General features: G+C 38.7%; 1 pseudogene across 1 annotated transcript; it reads left to right on the top strand.

Annotated features, from left to right (window-relative positions):
* Positions 1-10754: 10754 nt before the first annotated feature.
* Positions 10755-11162, top strand: LOC311602108 (large ribosomal subunit protein uL24-like; annotated as a pseudogene). The gene has a single exon. The product of its transcript is annotated as a large ribosomal subunit protein uL24-like (transcript).
* The last annotated feature ends 4033 nt before the right edge of the window (positions 11163-15195 follow it).

Genomic DNA, 15195 nt, shown 5'->3' with positions numbered 1-15195 from the left:
GCCGCTTTTAATATTTTTTCCTTGTTCTGTATATTTTGTGTTGTTATTATTATGTGGCGGGAAGATTTTCTTTTTGGGTCTATTCTATTTGGTGTTCTGTAGGCCTCTTGTATGTTCGTATGCATCTCCTTCTTCAAATTGGGGAAATTTTCTTCTATTATTCGGTTAAAGATATTTTCTGGGCTGTGGAGTCGGTTGCCTTCTCTTTCCTCTATCCCTATTATTCTCAAGTTTCGTCTTTTCATGTTGTCTTTTATTTCATGAACGCTTTGTGTCAGGAACTTTTCAGATTTAGCATTATCCTGGATGATTGTTTCCAATTGTGCGATTGTATCTTCAAGTCCTGATATTCGTTCTTCCATTTCTTGCAATCTGTTGGATAAGGCCACCTCTGAGATGTTTGCTTTCTTTTCTGATGCTTCTCGATCACGTTTTTCTTCCGTGCGTTCTTTTATGATTTCTTCCATTTTTATCTTCAGGTCCTGAACTGTTTTAATAATTTCCTTCATCTGGTTATTTGTGTTTTTCTGAAATTCTTCAAATGCCTCTTTATATGACACTTTTAAGTCATCAGCCCTCTTGTTTGCTTCCTCCTGCATTTGTTTACAAAATTTATTTGTTTCTTCCAATATCATCTTATTTAATAAGGATTTGAGGTGGTTTTCATGAATATCCATTGTTGTTGGGTTCTCCAGGTTGTTTTCATTAGGATTGCTGGGATCTGGAGACGCCGTCCTGTTTTGGTTTTTGTTAGCATTCTTTCGTTGTCCCCTTGTCATTTTGGTGACTCTAGTGTTGGGAGGTGGTTTGTAGTGACCTTCCCTGTTTGGGAGTGGATAGTTGATGTCTGCTTATAGGTAGGGTGCCCTTACCTGTGGGGAACAGGGAGTACTTCCCTGGACCAGGCTGGTGATTCAGATTCTACTCCTGTAGATTTTTCTCAACACCTTGGGCTCCAGGCTGAGTCCTGCGAAGTAGGTTTCTGTTTGGGCCTTTTCCCCTTACTGCTGTATCTCAAGTCAGCAGTATTGGGATCTATAGTAAGGTCAGCACACAAGCTCTCTGGTTGTGTAGGTTGGTCCCAGCTGTCTGTCTTTCCTGTTGCTTTGTAGCCAAGACCCCCGGTGGATCAGATCTTCTGGGTTGTAGCTGTCTTTTAGCTCTGCCTCTACACTGTGTAGGTTCGTCCAGCCTTTCCCATGAATTTGGGAGTTCTTGCTGGGTCTGCAGGAGCTGACACAGCTAGGATCCGCCTGTTGGAGATTACAGGATCTGTGCCTGTAACCATATGGCTTCAGGCCACTGGCAGTATCTGAGGAGGTAGCAGTTTCCACGCCCCTGTATGCCAGGCCACTCCCAGCTTGCTATAACTTAGCAGTTATACCCTGCCCGCATGAGCCACAGCTCCCTATATTGTGGGATACAGCTAGGGAGAGCCCAGTCAGAGCCAGCAGATCGTCCCGTGGCTGGGGCCAAAAGCCGCTTAGACCGCTCCCAGACGCTTTAAGGCAGCAGTTATTCCCTGCCAGTAAGGCCCACAGCTCCGGATAAAGTGGGCGGTCCTAGCGAGGGCACGCAAGAATGACCCCTGCTAGGTCTATTTTTCAGGGAGAGCCCAGTCAGAGCCAGCAGCTTGTCCCGGTGGCTGGCAACACAAGCCGCTTAGACCGCTCCCAGACGCTTTAAGGCAGCAGTTATTTCCTGCCAGCAAGGCCCACAGCTCCGGATAAAGTAGGCGGTCCTAGCGAGGGCGCGCAAGAATGACCCCTGCTAGGTCTATTTTTCAGGGAGAGCCCAGTCAGAGCCAGCAGCTCGTCCCGTGGCTGGCGACATAAGCCGCTTAGACCTCTCCCAGACGCTTTAAGGCAGCAGTTATTCCCTGCCAGCAAGGTCCACAGCTCCAGATAAAGTGGGCGGTCCTAGCGAGGGCGCACAAGAATGACCCCTGCTAGGTCTATTTTTCAGGGAGAGCCCAGTCAGAGCCAGCAGCTCGTCTCGTGGCTGGCGACATAAGCCGCTTAGACCTCTCCCAGACGCTTTAAGGCAGCAGTTATTCCCTGCCAGCAAGGTCCACAGCTCCAGATAAAGTGGGCGGTCCTAGCGAGGGCGCGCAAGAATGACCCCTGCTAGGTCTATTTTTCAGGGAGAGCCCAGTCAGAGCCAGCAGCTCGTCCTGGTGGCTGGCGACACAAGCCGCTTAGACCGCTCCCAGACGCTTTAAGGCAGCAGTTATTTCCTGCCAGCAAGGCCCACAGCTCCGGATAAAGTAGGCGGTCCTAGCGAGGGCGCGCAAGAATGACCCCTGCTAGGTCTATTTTTCAGGGAGAGCCCAGTCAGAGCCAGCAGCTCGTCCCCTCGGCTGGTGAGAAATCTCCTGTATTTTCCCTTTCTGCTAGAGAAAGGCAGAGTGCGTCGCCTTAGGGCAGCAGTTATTCCCTTCCAGTAATACCCACAGCTCCCGATAACCTGGGTGGATCTGTCGCGGGCCCACAGAGATGGACCCAGTTAGTTCAGTTGTTTGGGGATTGTCTGCAGCCGGGCCACGCAGCTGGTGCCAAAAGCGGCTCAGACCGCTGGCGTGAATCTCCTGCCGGAGTACTGCCAGTTCCCTTTAGGGCAGTAGTTAGTCCCTGCAAGCGTGACCCTCGGCTCCCTATACCGTGGGCGGACCCACTGGGCTGTGGGAGCAGACCGCGCCGGTTACTAACGGCCCCAGTTTGCCGGGTCAATCCTTTGCGTCTGGCTTTAGCTTGAGCGCAGGACGCGGACGCGGTCCCCAGTTCTAGTTGGTTTTGGTGAGACTCGCCACCTGTGTTTCCACCCAGGTTAGGCAGGTGCCGTCCGCAGTTCAGCGTGGTGTGGATGAAGAGGATCAATGGTAGTTTCACCCTGTTCGCTGAGACTCCTCAGGCTTGGGGCTCCGGAAACTCTCCTCCCCAAGTGGCGAATTTGGGTTTTTTGTGCTGGTTACAGCTTGATTGTGGATTCCTTTTCAGAGTTTGGGGAGTGCGTTTAGCCCTCGGGGCTGTCGCTTGTCCCGGGGTTGGACCCCCTGGTGGTCTGCGGAGTTTGGGGCCCCACTCACCTACAGTTCTCAAAATCCAGCAGTCTGTGGTTCCATTCAAGTCTCTGGTCTCCTCGGAGACGCTCAGCTATGGTGCCTACTGGTCGACGCCATCTTGGAATCCCCCCCATTGTGTATTTTTAACAAATCTTCCTACAGCTATAGAGTTAGAGCCAGAGATGTACCAACTTCTCTCCCCCATTACTTTCTCATCTTTAGCAATGTATCTGTCTTATACCTGCTGCAGATACTCTTACTCTTTAATGTTACTTACAAGAATTAATCTTTTAATGAATTGAAAATATTTAAAGACCTTCATGTGTGCCATAATCAGATACCAAGTTGACTACTTCAGTTATTTATCATTTATTATCCTTATGTTCCAGACTTTACTTAAGCTGAATGTACCGGCTATGCTTAGATACTCTTAGCAAAACAATCACATTATATTGAGGAATTATATAAACAGCAAAAATATATCAAATATTTAAAACTCTTAAATATATAAATATATTTATCATTCATTAAAAATTCAATTACATTTTATTAAAATGATCTATTGTGACAGCTACATATTCATGTTATAATAACTATATGAGTTTTACTATTCATTTTTTAAAGATCAAGGATAAAATTCATAATTTGACTACCAATAAGCTTTGAAGTTTTTTCCTGACAAATGTCTATAATTGAAGGCTGTGCTTGTTACTTAGTTCTGATAAGCAATCAATGATATGTGTGTGTGTGTGTGTGTGTGTGTGTGTGTGTGTGTGTGTATTTCTAGTTTTCTATATTCTTAACCCTTAGATACTTGTGTTTTTACTCACCACACTTGAAAGATTGAAAAAGAATCTTCTCCCGAATTATCAGTGTATTTTATTATGTAGTAATATATTCATCACTCTAGATAATAAAAACCTGCTTACAGCAAGTAACAATATTGATCTAATGTAAATGTGCTACACTACAATGTTGCATCAATCTTTAACACTGCAACTTTTCCTTTTAACATGTATGGAGACTGCAGGGGGTAAATCTCTCTTTTGAATTAGTCAATATTTAAGTGATAATTTGCAAATGATTATCTGCCAGCATTTTGAAACCTCTAGAGAAGTTAAATATACTAGAAAAGCACTATAGCAAAAGGTCATGGTTTAAAGATAACAAAAATATTTAAAGTAATTAAAAAGACATTACATAGTTTTAGTAACATTATTCTCTATACTTATCTGACACACATATTTATTTTTAAAGTAATACTAATAATTAACCAAAGTCATAATGAATAGTATCTGTAGCTGAAGGAGTCATGAAAGAACTTATGTTTCCTTACTATATTAAGTTACAATATAAATATAATAATTAAGAATTGGAATTAGAATATCATAACATTTTGTTAAAACTGTACAAACTGAATGATATCATAAAAAAGAAAAGTACTCACAAATAAACTTTCTTGTTTGTCTTATTTTATTTTATTATTACTCATATGTCTGTTTCCTAAGGAGAGACAGAAAAAGTGTGGATTCTGTTGGCAGAAGAGGTGGCAAAGATCTCAGTGGAGTTTGTGGAAGATAAACTATAAAAAGAATATATTATATTTTCATATCTACTTTCAGTATAAGAAAATCAGAGAAAAAGAATGTAGCAAATAACTCAAGTGATATATGGCTATCTATGCAATGGCAAACTTTGATTAAAATAGATTTACTTTCAAACATCATTTTTGAGTAAACTAATAAACATTGCTTTTTCAGTTTTTTCTCAGTGGTGACACAGACTAGATTCAGGTGGGAACAGAGAATCTAAATTGAGTAACAACCTCTATTAGATTGAACACTTATTTATTGTATGGGAAGGCCCATCTCACTTTGGGTGGTGTCACTCCTGAACTGATAATTCTGGGCTATGGAGAGCAATCCAGGTATATTTGCCACCATGGTTTCTACCTCTGTTTTTGTTTGAGTTCCTCCTCTCACTTCCCTCAGTGATCACCTGCACTCAGCATGTGCAAGTCAGTTAAACACTTTCCTCCCAAAGCTGTTTTATCTCATAGTCTTTATTACAACAACAGGAAACTAAAGTAAGACACTCATTTCAAGCTAAAAATATAGCTTTATAGTGTTCTTCCAGAAAGCATCTAATAGTCTATAAAGAATGAGAAAACTTTGGTTTGTAACTTCAAATATAAATTAGTATGCTGGGCAGGTGAAAGTTAAAAATTAAAATAAAATATTAAAAAATTATAAAAATGGATACATTTTATTTTCTTACTGTAGTTTAATGTGAAGATTGTTTACATGAAAATATTCTGGCTATTAGAGTGATTTAAAAAATTACTATCATTTCAATATCTGATTTAAAATATAGATAGGTAAACACTTGAATTTAAAAATCAAGGTCAGCAAGATGGTTCAGTGAACACATACATACAGTGAAAGAAAGAAAGAAAGAAACAAAGAAAGAAAGAAAGAAAGAAAGAAAGAAAGAAAGAAAGAAAGAAAGAGAGGGAAGGAGAGGGAAGGGGAGGGAAGAATAAATAAAGATATATAACAAACATAACAATTAAAAAGAAGAGGGGAGGCTCTTGGAATACCTAAGAGCTTTGATCTCTGCCTTCTCCTCTTTGGCCTGGACCATTTGGACACAGAGAACAAACAAGCAGATTTGGGATATGCATGGGCCAGAGCCCACATTTAGCTGCCATACCGAAGTATCCTGTGTGATACCTGATCAGATTTGGGCTTGAATCTCTCTCTGTCCATTTCCCACCTGAATGGCCCTTCTGGGACACAGCCAGAAAACCATCAGAAGAAGTCTATGTGACACAGAGCAGCCTTGAGCTTGGATCTCTTTCCACCTGCTCTTTACGGGCCTGGTTCATCTGGGACCAGAAGAGGTGAGTCAGCTGCTGGCCACAAACCATATTCATCACCATTTTGAGGAGGGCTGAGAGGCACCCTAGCAGCTTTTGGCTTAGAGCTCTCTTAGCCTGCTTTTGTCCTGCCTGACAAAACTGAGACACATACACGGAACCCAGGAGCACTGAGCTGGGCACAGGCTGCAATACCCATTGTCCACCATCCTGAGGGGAGGCTTCTGGGGATAACTGAAAACAGCCTTAGGCTTGGAGTTATACTTGACTGCTCCTGACCTGCTTAGCCTACCTAGGACACATAGGAGGAACCTCCAGGCATTATAAAACCAGAAACAACCAGATGGGTAAAGGTAAGCCTAATAACACAAGCAACAGTACTCAAATCCATACGACACCATTAGAAACCGGAGGTCCTACCACAGAAAGCTGTGGAGATACTTATACTCCTGAATCACAAAAATATTTTAAATCTTAGATGATGAAAAACAATAAAAGCCGTGAAGTAGAAAAATAAAACTCTCAAAGGTTTTCAGGAAAATACATTCAAACAGATGAAGAAATTGAGTAAGGAAGATATATTCAAACACATAAAGGAATTACATAAATCTTTTAAGGAATTACAGAAAAATAGAACCAAACTGGAAAAAAATGAATAAAACTATTCAATACCTAAAAACAGAATTAGAAGCAACAAAGAAAACATAATCTGAGGCAATTCTGGAGTTGGAAATCCTAGGAAAGAGAACAGGAACTTCAAATACAAGGAACATAACAAAAGATATAAGATGGAAAAAAGAATTTCAGGTGTAGAAGAAACAGTTGAAGTACTCCATATATCATTCAAAGAAAATGCTGAAATTAAAAAGTTTCTGACACAAAACATCCAAGAAATAAGGGACATTATAGGAAGACCAAACCTAACAATAATAGGAATAGAAGTAGAAAAAGACTTCTAGCTTCAGGGCCTAAAATATATTTTCAAGAAAATAATAAAAGAAAACTTTTCCAACTTAAAAAAAGATATGTCTATAAACATACAGGAAGCCTATAGAACTCTAAATAGATTAGAACAGAAATTAAAACCCTCTAGCAAAATAATAATCAAAATAAAATATACAGACAAAGGAGGAATATTAGAAGCTACAAGAGAAAAAGGCCAGGTCACATATAAAGGCATACCCATCAGAATTACATCAACATCTCAAAAGAGACTATGAAAGTGAGAGGTCTGGATGGATGTCCTGAAAACACTAAGAGACTACAGAAGCCAGCCTAGACTACTATACCCAGCAAAGCTTTCCATAACAATATATGGAGAAAACAAGATAGTCCACAACAATACCAGGTTTAAATAGTACCTTGTACATAGGAGGTTAACTACACCCAGAAAAATTCAGGAAATAAATAACCCCACATGTTCAAAACTAAATGAAAGGACTCACTCACACACACACACACACACACACACACACACACACACACACACACACACAATTACCAACAATATAAGAAATACAGGAACTAACAACCACTCTCAGCATCAATGACCTCAACTACCCAATCAAAAGACATGAAAACATAATGAATGGGAAAATAGAACCCATCATTATGCTGCATTCAAGAAACATACCCCAGCCATAAATATAAATATTACCTCAGAGTAAAGGGGCAGAAAAATGTATACCAAGCAAACAGACACAAGACACAAGCTGAAATAGCCATTTAGTATCTAATAAAATTGACTATCAACAAAATATGATCAAAAGAGATAGGGAAGGACATTTCATACTCATCAAAGTAAAATTAGATCAAGATGATGTCACAATCCTGAACATCTATGCCCCAAACACAGGGGCAACCCCCCATATTCTTAAAAGAAACATTACTAAAACTTGAATCACATATTGAACCTCATACATTAATAGTCGGAGACTTAAACACCCAACTCTTTTTAATAGACACATCATCCAGACAGAAACTAAACAGAGAAATAATAAAACTAATAGATGTTATGAATCAAATGGGCATAACAGATATCTACAGAACATTTCACTCAAATACAAAAGAATATACCTTCTAGTCATCACCTCTCAGAACCTTTTCCAAAATTGACCATCTACTCAGTCACAATGTAAACTCCAACAGGTACATGGAAATTGAAATAACCCCTTGCACCTTATCAGACCACCATGGATTAAAGCTGGGCCTCAACAACCACAGAAACAAAAGAATGCTTACAAACTCATGTAAACTGAATAATTCCCTATTCAATGACAGCTGGATCAGGGATGAAATAACAAAGGAAATAAAAGACGATAGAATTCAGTGAAAATAAAGAAACAACATACACAAACTTATGGGATACAATGAAAGCATTGCTAAGAGAAAAGTTCATGGTATTAAGTACCTTCATAAATAAATTGGAGAGAGGCCATACTAGCAACTTAACAGCACACCTGAAAGCTTTAGAACAAAAAGAACCAGACAAACTCAAAAGGGGTAAACTGCTGGAAATAATTTACTCTGGGCTGAAGTCAGTAAATCAGAAACAAAAAGAACATTCAAAGAACCAATGAAACCAACAGCTGGGTCTTTGAGAAAATCAACAAGATAGAAAAACCCTTAGCTAAACTAAATAGAAGGCAGAGGGAGAGTATGCAAATCAACAAAATAAAAAATGCAAAGAAGGAATAACCATAGATTGAGGAACTGCAAAGAATCATTAGGTCTAACATCAAAAGCCTATATTCCTCAAAAAAATTAAATCGAAATTAAATGGACAATTTACATGATAAATTCCACTTTCCAGTTTTAACCAAGAACAGATCAACAAATTAAATTGTCCTATATCCCCCAAGGAAATAGAAGCAGTCATCAAAAGACTCCCAACTGAAAAAAAAAAAATAGCCCAGGGCTGAAATTCTACCAGTGAGGAATTCTACCAGACATTCAGTGAAAAGAGAATACCAATTCTTTTCCAACTATTTCACAAAATAGAAACAGAAGGAACATTACCAAACTCATTCTGTTAAGCCACAGTTCCTTGATGACTAAATCAAACATAGACCCAACAAAGAAAGCGAATTTCATACCAATTTTCCTTATGAACATTGACGCAAAAAATATCCAATAAGAGACTTGCAAATTGAATCCAAGTACACATCAAGAATATTATCCACCATGACCAAGTAGGCTTCATTCCGGGGATGCAGGGGTGGTTCAATATATGGAAATCCATCAATGTAATCCATCATATAATCAAACTGAAAGAAAAAGAACACATGATCATCTCCTTAGATGCCGAAAAATCATTTGACAAAATCCAACACCCATTCATGTTAAAAGACATGGAGAGATCAGGGATATCAGCCATATACCTAATTATAGTAAAGGCAATATAGAGCAAGATTACAGACAACAACAAACTAAATGGAGGAAAACTTAAATAAATTCCACTGAAATCAGGGACAAAACCAGGCTTCCCAATTTCTCCATATCTCTTCAATATTGTACTTGAAGTCCGTGCTAGAAGTCTGAGCAATAAGACAACTAAAGAAGATCCAAGGGATACAAATTGGAAAAGAAGAAGTCAAAGTATCACTGTTTGTAGCTCATAAGATTGTATGCATAAATGACCCAAAAATTCTACCAAGGAACTGCTAAAGCTGATAAACACCTTCAGCAAAGTGGCTAGATACAAAATCAAATAAAAAATTAGTAGCTCTCCAATATACAAAAGACAAGCAGGATGAGAAAAAGTATTAAGGAAACAATTTTCTTTACAATAGCCACAAAAACCATAAAGTATCTTGGTGTACCTCTAACAAAGCAAGTGAAAGACTTATATGAAAACACATTAAGTCTGTGGAGAATGAAATTGAAGAACATATCAGTAGATGGAAAAATTCCCCATGCTAATGGATTACTATGATTAACAGTAAAAATTGCCATCTTACCAAAAGAAATCTACACATTTAATGCAATTCCCATCAAAATGCCAAGATAATTATTTACAGACATTGAAAGAACAATTCTTACCTTCATACGGAAAAGCAAAAAACCTTGAATAGCTAAGACAATCTTACACAATAAAAGATCATCTGGAAGTATCCCCTTCCCTGATCTCAAACTGAAATATAAAAAAAAAAAAACAGTAATAAAAATTGCATGAAACTAGCATAAAAGGAGACAGGTGGATCAATGGAATCTAATCAAAAACCCATAATAAACCCATACACATATGGACACTTGATTTTTTTTACAAAAGGAATACTATACAGTGGAAAAAACATAGTATCTTCAACAAATGATGCTGGTATAACTGGAAGTCTGCATGTAGAAAATGCAAATAGATCCTTATTTATCACTCTGCACAAAATTCAAGTCCATGTCGATTTTCAACATGAAACCAGACACACCAAATGGTTAGAAGAAAAAGTTTGGGAGAGCCTTGAGTTCACTGGCACAGGAGACAACTTACTGCACAGAATACCAACAGCTCAGGCTGTAAGATCAACAATTAATAAATGGGACTTCATGAATCTTAAAATCTGTAAACAAAAGGGCACTGTTAACAGAAGAAAATGATAGCCTACAGATTGGGAAAAGATCTTCATCAACTCTACATCTGTCAGAGTGTTAATAACCAAAATATGTGACAAATTAATGAAATTAAACACCACCAAAGAAATAATCCAATTAAAAAATGATGTACAAAACTAAACAGAATTCTCAATGAAGGAATATCAATGGCCTGAGAAACACCTAAAGAAATGCTCAAGGGTGAGTGTCCTGCGTGTTGTTGCCTCCAAAATGAAGTTCAATGCCTTCGTGACTTCTGACCAGTGCAAGAACCGCAAACGTCATTTCAATGCACATTCTCACATTTGGAAGAAGATCATGTCATCTCCTCTTTCCAAAGAGCTGAGACAGAAGTATAATGTCCAGTCCATGCCCATTAGAAAGGACGATGAAAAGATCAGGTTGTCCGAGGACACTACAAAGCCCAGCAGATTGGCAAAGAGGTCCAGGTATCCAGGAAAAAAAATATGTCATCTACATTGAACAAGTGCAGCGAGAAAAGGCTAATGGAACAACTGTCCATGTGGGCATCCAGCCCAGCAAGGTGGTCATCACCAGACTAAAGATGGATGAAGACCAGAAGAAGATCCTGGAATGGAAGGCCGAGTCCCAACAAGTAGGAAAAGAGTAGGGCAAATACAAAGAACAATCGAGAAAGTGCAGGAGTAGAGGCCTCTCATATACAACTCTCACTAAAGACTGTTTAGTAATTAAAAAAAAAAAGAAAAAAGAAAGAAATGCTCAATATCTCTAGTCATTAGGGAAATGCAAATCAAAACAACTCTGAGATTCCATCTTACACCTATCCAAATGGCAAAGATCAAATACTGAAGTAACAGCATATGCAGTCAAGGATGTGGAGAAATGGGAACACTCCTCCTTTTCTGGTGGGAATGTAAACTTTTATAACCACTTTCAAAATCAATCTGGTGCTTTCTCAGAAATTTGACAATAGTTCTATCTCAAGACCCAGATATACCACTCCTGGGAATATACACAAAAGATGTTCCACAATAAAACAAGGACACTTGCTCCACGATGTTCCTAGTGCCTTTTTTTCCTAATAGCCAGATTATGTAAACAACCTAGATATCCCTCAACTGAAGAATGGATCAAAAACCTATAGAGTATTTACACAATGGAATACTTCGCAGCTACCAAAAATAAGGAAATCTGGAAATTTTCAGGTAAATGAATAGAACTATAAATGATCATACTGAGACATGCATGGTATGTACTTATTTAAAAGTGTATATTAGCCACATAATACATGATAACCTCTCTACAATACACAGACCTAAAGATGAAAAATAGCAAGGATGACCCTAGGAAGAATGTGTAATTCTCATTCAGAAGGGCAAATAGAATAGTCATTAGAGGCAGTTGAAAAGAAGTCATAGCATGGAACCTACTATAGAAATCCTCTGTAGATTCCACCTGGCTGGAGATCAAAGCAGATGATGAGACTCATAGCCAAACTTGGGAACAGAGCTCAGGGAGACTTTTTAAAAATTTAAATAATTTATTCAGATTACAACTAAATTGTCTCCCCATCACTTGTATCCGCCTATTCCTCCCTCCCTCCTTCTTTCATCCTATTCCTCTCCCTTAGGTCTGTGACCTAAAGGGACCTCCTCCTCCTCCACCATATGGTCACAAACTATCAAGTCTCATCTCAGTAGCCTGCTTATCCTTTCTCTGAGTGATGCAAGGCCTTTCCACCAAGGGGAAGTGGTCAAATATGGGACACCAGAGTTCATGTCAGAGTCAGTCCTTTCTCTCCACACAACTGTGGAGAATATCTTGTCAATTGACTAGACCTGAGTAGGGGTTCAATGTTTATTGCATATACGGTCCTTGGTTGGTGCAGTAGTTTAAGCAGACATCCCTGGGTCCATGTCCACCCATATGGAAGAGTTGGAGAATAGAAGCTCCTGGAGGGAAAGGAACTCCACAAGGAGACCAAGGGAGCCAACAATTCTGGGTTGGGGTGAGTACTTCAAAGAATGACTTTCCAACCAAGGACTATACATGGTGAGGACCTAGAACCTCTGATCAGATGTAGTAGATAGGCAGCACAGTCTCCTTGATGGTGCCATAATATGGGGAGTAGGGGCTACCTCGGACATGGACTCTGTTACCCACTCCTTGATGACTTCCCCTTGGTGGGGCTCCCTTGCCATGCCACAAAGGAAAAGGATACAGGCAGTCCAGATGAGACTTGATAGGCTGAGGTCAGATGATAGAAGAGGAGGGTTCGCACTTTCTGCGGACTAGAGGAGGAGAAGAAAGCATGAGTGAAGGAGTGTGAGATCAGGAGGCAACAAGGCAGGGGGCTCCAATTGGGATATAATGTGAATAAATTAATTTTTTTAAAGAATTAAAAACAAAGTTGTATAACAACATGCATAATGAATGGAAGTTGTGAATGCAGCAACCTGAAAATTTTGTTAATTTTTCAATTAGGAAACAAATCTAAAATAAAGTTAAAAAGGAAAATCCATATCAAAGTTAATAAAATAAGAAGCTTACTAATGAAAAACTGATAACACTTTTACTTGATAAGAGTAAAATTCATTTGAGAATCAAAGTTGTAATTTTACCAAGACTGTAAAAAGAAGTAGCTTTGCTGGAAGTAAGTACAAACCTAATTTTGGATGTGACATAAAAACCCATACAATTTTTATGTCTGTAAAACTGAAATTCAGTTGGAAAAGACAGGGAAAGTGCTGATGACCCCTCATTTGAAGTTGTTGATCCAGTTCAGGAAAGTGTCATATTGAGCAGAAATTTAACTGGAAGGAAGAGAACAAGTTTTACGTCCACCACATACTCTAGCTTAATGAAAAACTATACTAATGGATAGAGAGAATATGCAGCAAACCCATGGAAGGCATGAACACAGGCAGAATTGTTTTCCTTTTCAATAAAAGAATATAAGCACGCAGAGTGTAATTTTATGTGTATATTATTCAGTTTAAAAATCGTATATTGAGAGAAAGGGCTTCTTTGATGAAGGGTGAGTGACATAGTGAGCTATACCATTACCAGATAAAGATGTAGCAAAAGGGGAGGAGAAGAAAGAATGACACACATAGATAAAGAATGTGAGAAGGAAAAGTACAGACCAATACTTCAACAAAGCAAAAACTCTCAACAAAGTGCATGTAAACTTGCCCTAGCCTGTGGGACAAATTGAACCAGGGTTCACCTGAAAGAGGGGGTGCAGATTGAAAGTGGGGACAGAGACATGAAAAAATTGAGAGAAAAAAATTTCTGATCAAGATTCACTTTAATGCAGGCGAGTAGACTTTATGTAGTAAGGTCAACAATGATCTATTGTAATCTCACTACCCCTAGCCCCCAGGCAAGAATACAATCCCTTGAGTAGCTCCCTGTAAGAAATTCCTTAATCCTCTTGCGAGTTTCCTATATGAACTCCGCTATTTCTTTGAGTAGTCAAAGCCTAGAACCCAAGACCTCCTCCAACAAGGGCCAACAATTCAAAGGTCACATCTTGCAAAAGAAGAACATGATTTCTAACATGGCTGAATTTAGCATGGCTCCCCACATAAACTGAGCACAGACACATATCAAAAAGATCATTCATTATAATCAAATTTGCTTTAGTAACCTAGGGATGCTCTAACATATGAAAAGCAATAAATCAAATAAATGGACTAAAAGACAAACATCACACGACCATCTCTACAGTTGCATTAAAGAATATCTGCATTGTAGAAGAATGAAATTTAATTTTTCTCAAATCTTGCACAAAATCAATGCCTAGTAAAAATGAGACCCCAGCATAAAAAGTAAAACTTCTAGCAGACATAATAGGGAGAGCACTACAACAGGCAGGCACAACTGAGGGTTTCCTAAGTTGTACTCAGGTTGCTGAGTGAAAACACCCAACAATTGACAAATTGGATGTCATGAAACTAAAAGCCACAGTGGTTGTACTAACCTACTCTGTCACCAAGAGTGTAGATTTTTCTGTTTTCCTGAATAATTAACATTTCTCCTTTCTTTCTGGTGGGTAGGTAGGTTTTTGGTATTTTGAGATATGTTTGTAGCTTTGCATATCCCTGCCTGGAACTTGCTCTGTACACCAGGATTGCCTTGGACTCAGCGATTTGCCTGCCTTTGTCTCCTGAGTGCTAGGATTAAATGCATGTGCCACAATGCCTGGCTTATGTTTATTTTCTTGATGATGTCTGTAGTTAAATGAATGTAGATTTGATTTTCACTTTCTTCATGGCTAACTATAATGAATATTTTTGTTTATTGGACATTTGTACTACTTGAGAGCCGTCTGTACTATATATATATTATATATATTGCATATTAGTCCTTTGAGATAAATAGCTGATCAAGATTGTTTCATATCCTGTAGACTGTGAACATAGTTTATTAAAGGAACAGTTGTTCAAATTAATGATTTTTCAGAGAATATCTTACTGGAGAATCTTATTTCATCATCTTTCTCTGATCTTCTCAAGAGCCACTTATCATTTCTTCAGGGTGAAAATATTTATAATGTATTTTTGAAGAGCAATTGAAACATATATTACAACATTATGAAACAGTCCTATGCTGTGCAAAAAAAAAAAACAAAAACAAAAACAAAAAACTTTAGGAATTATTTATCCTGTCTAACTGAAAATTTATA

This window comes from Acomys minous, assembly GCF_964271855.1.
Source record: "Acomys minous genome assembly, chromosome: 7".
In the NCBI taxonomy this organism is placed as follows: domain Eukaryota; kingdom Metazoa; phylum Chordata; class Mammalia; order Rodentia; family Muridae; genus Acomys; species Acomys minous.
This window is presented reverse-complemented; position numbering and strand designations above follow the sequence as displayed.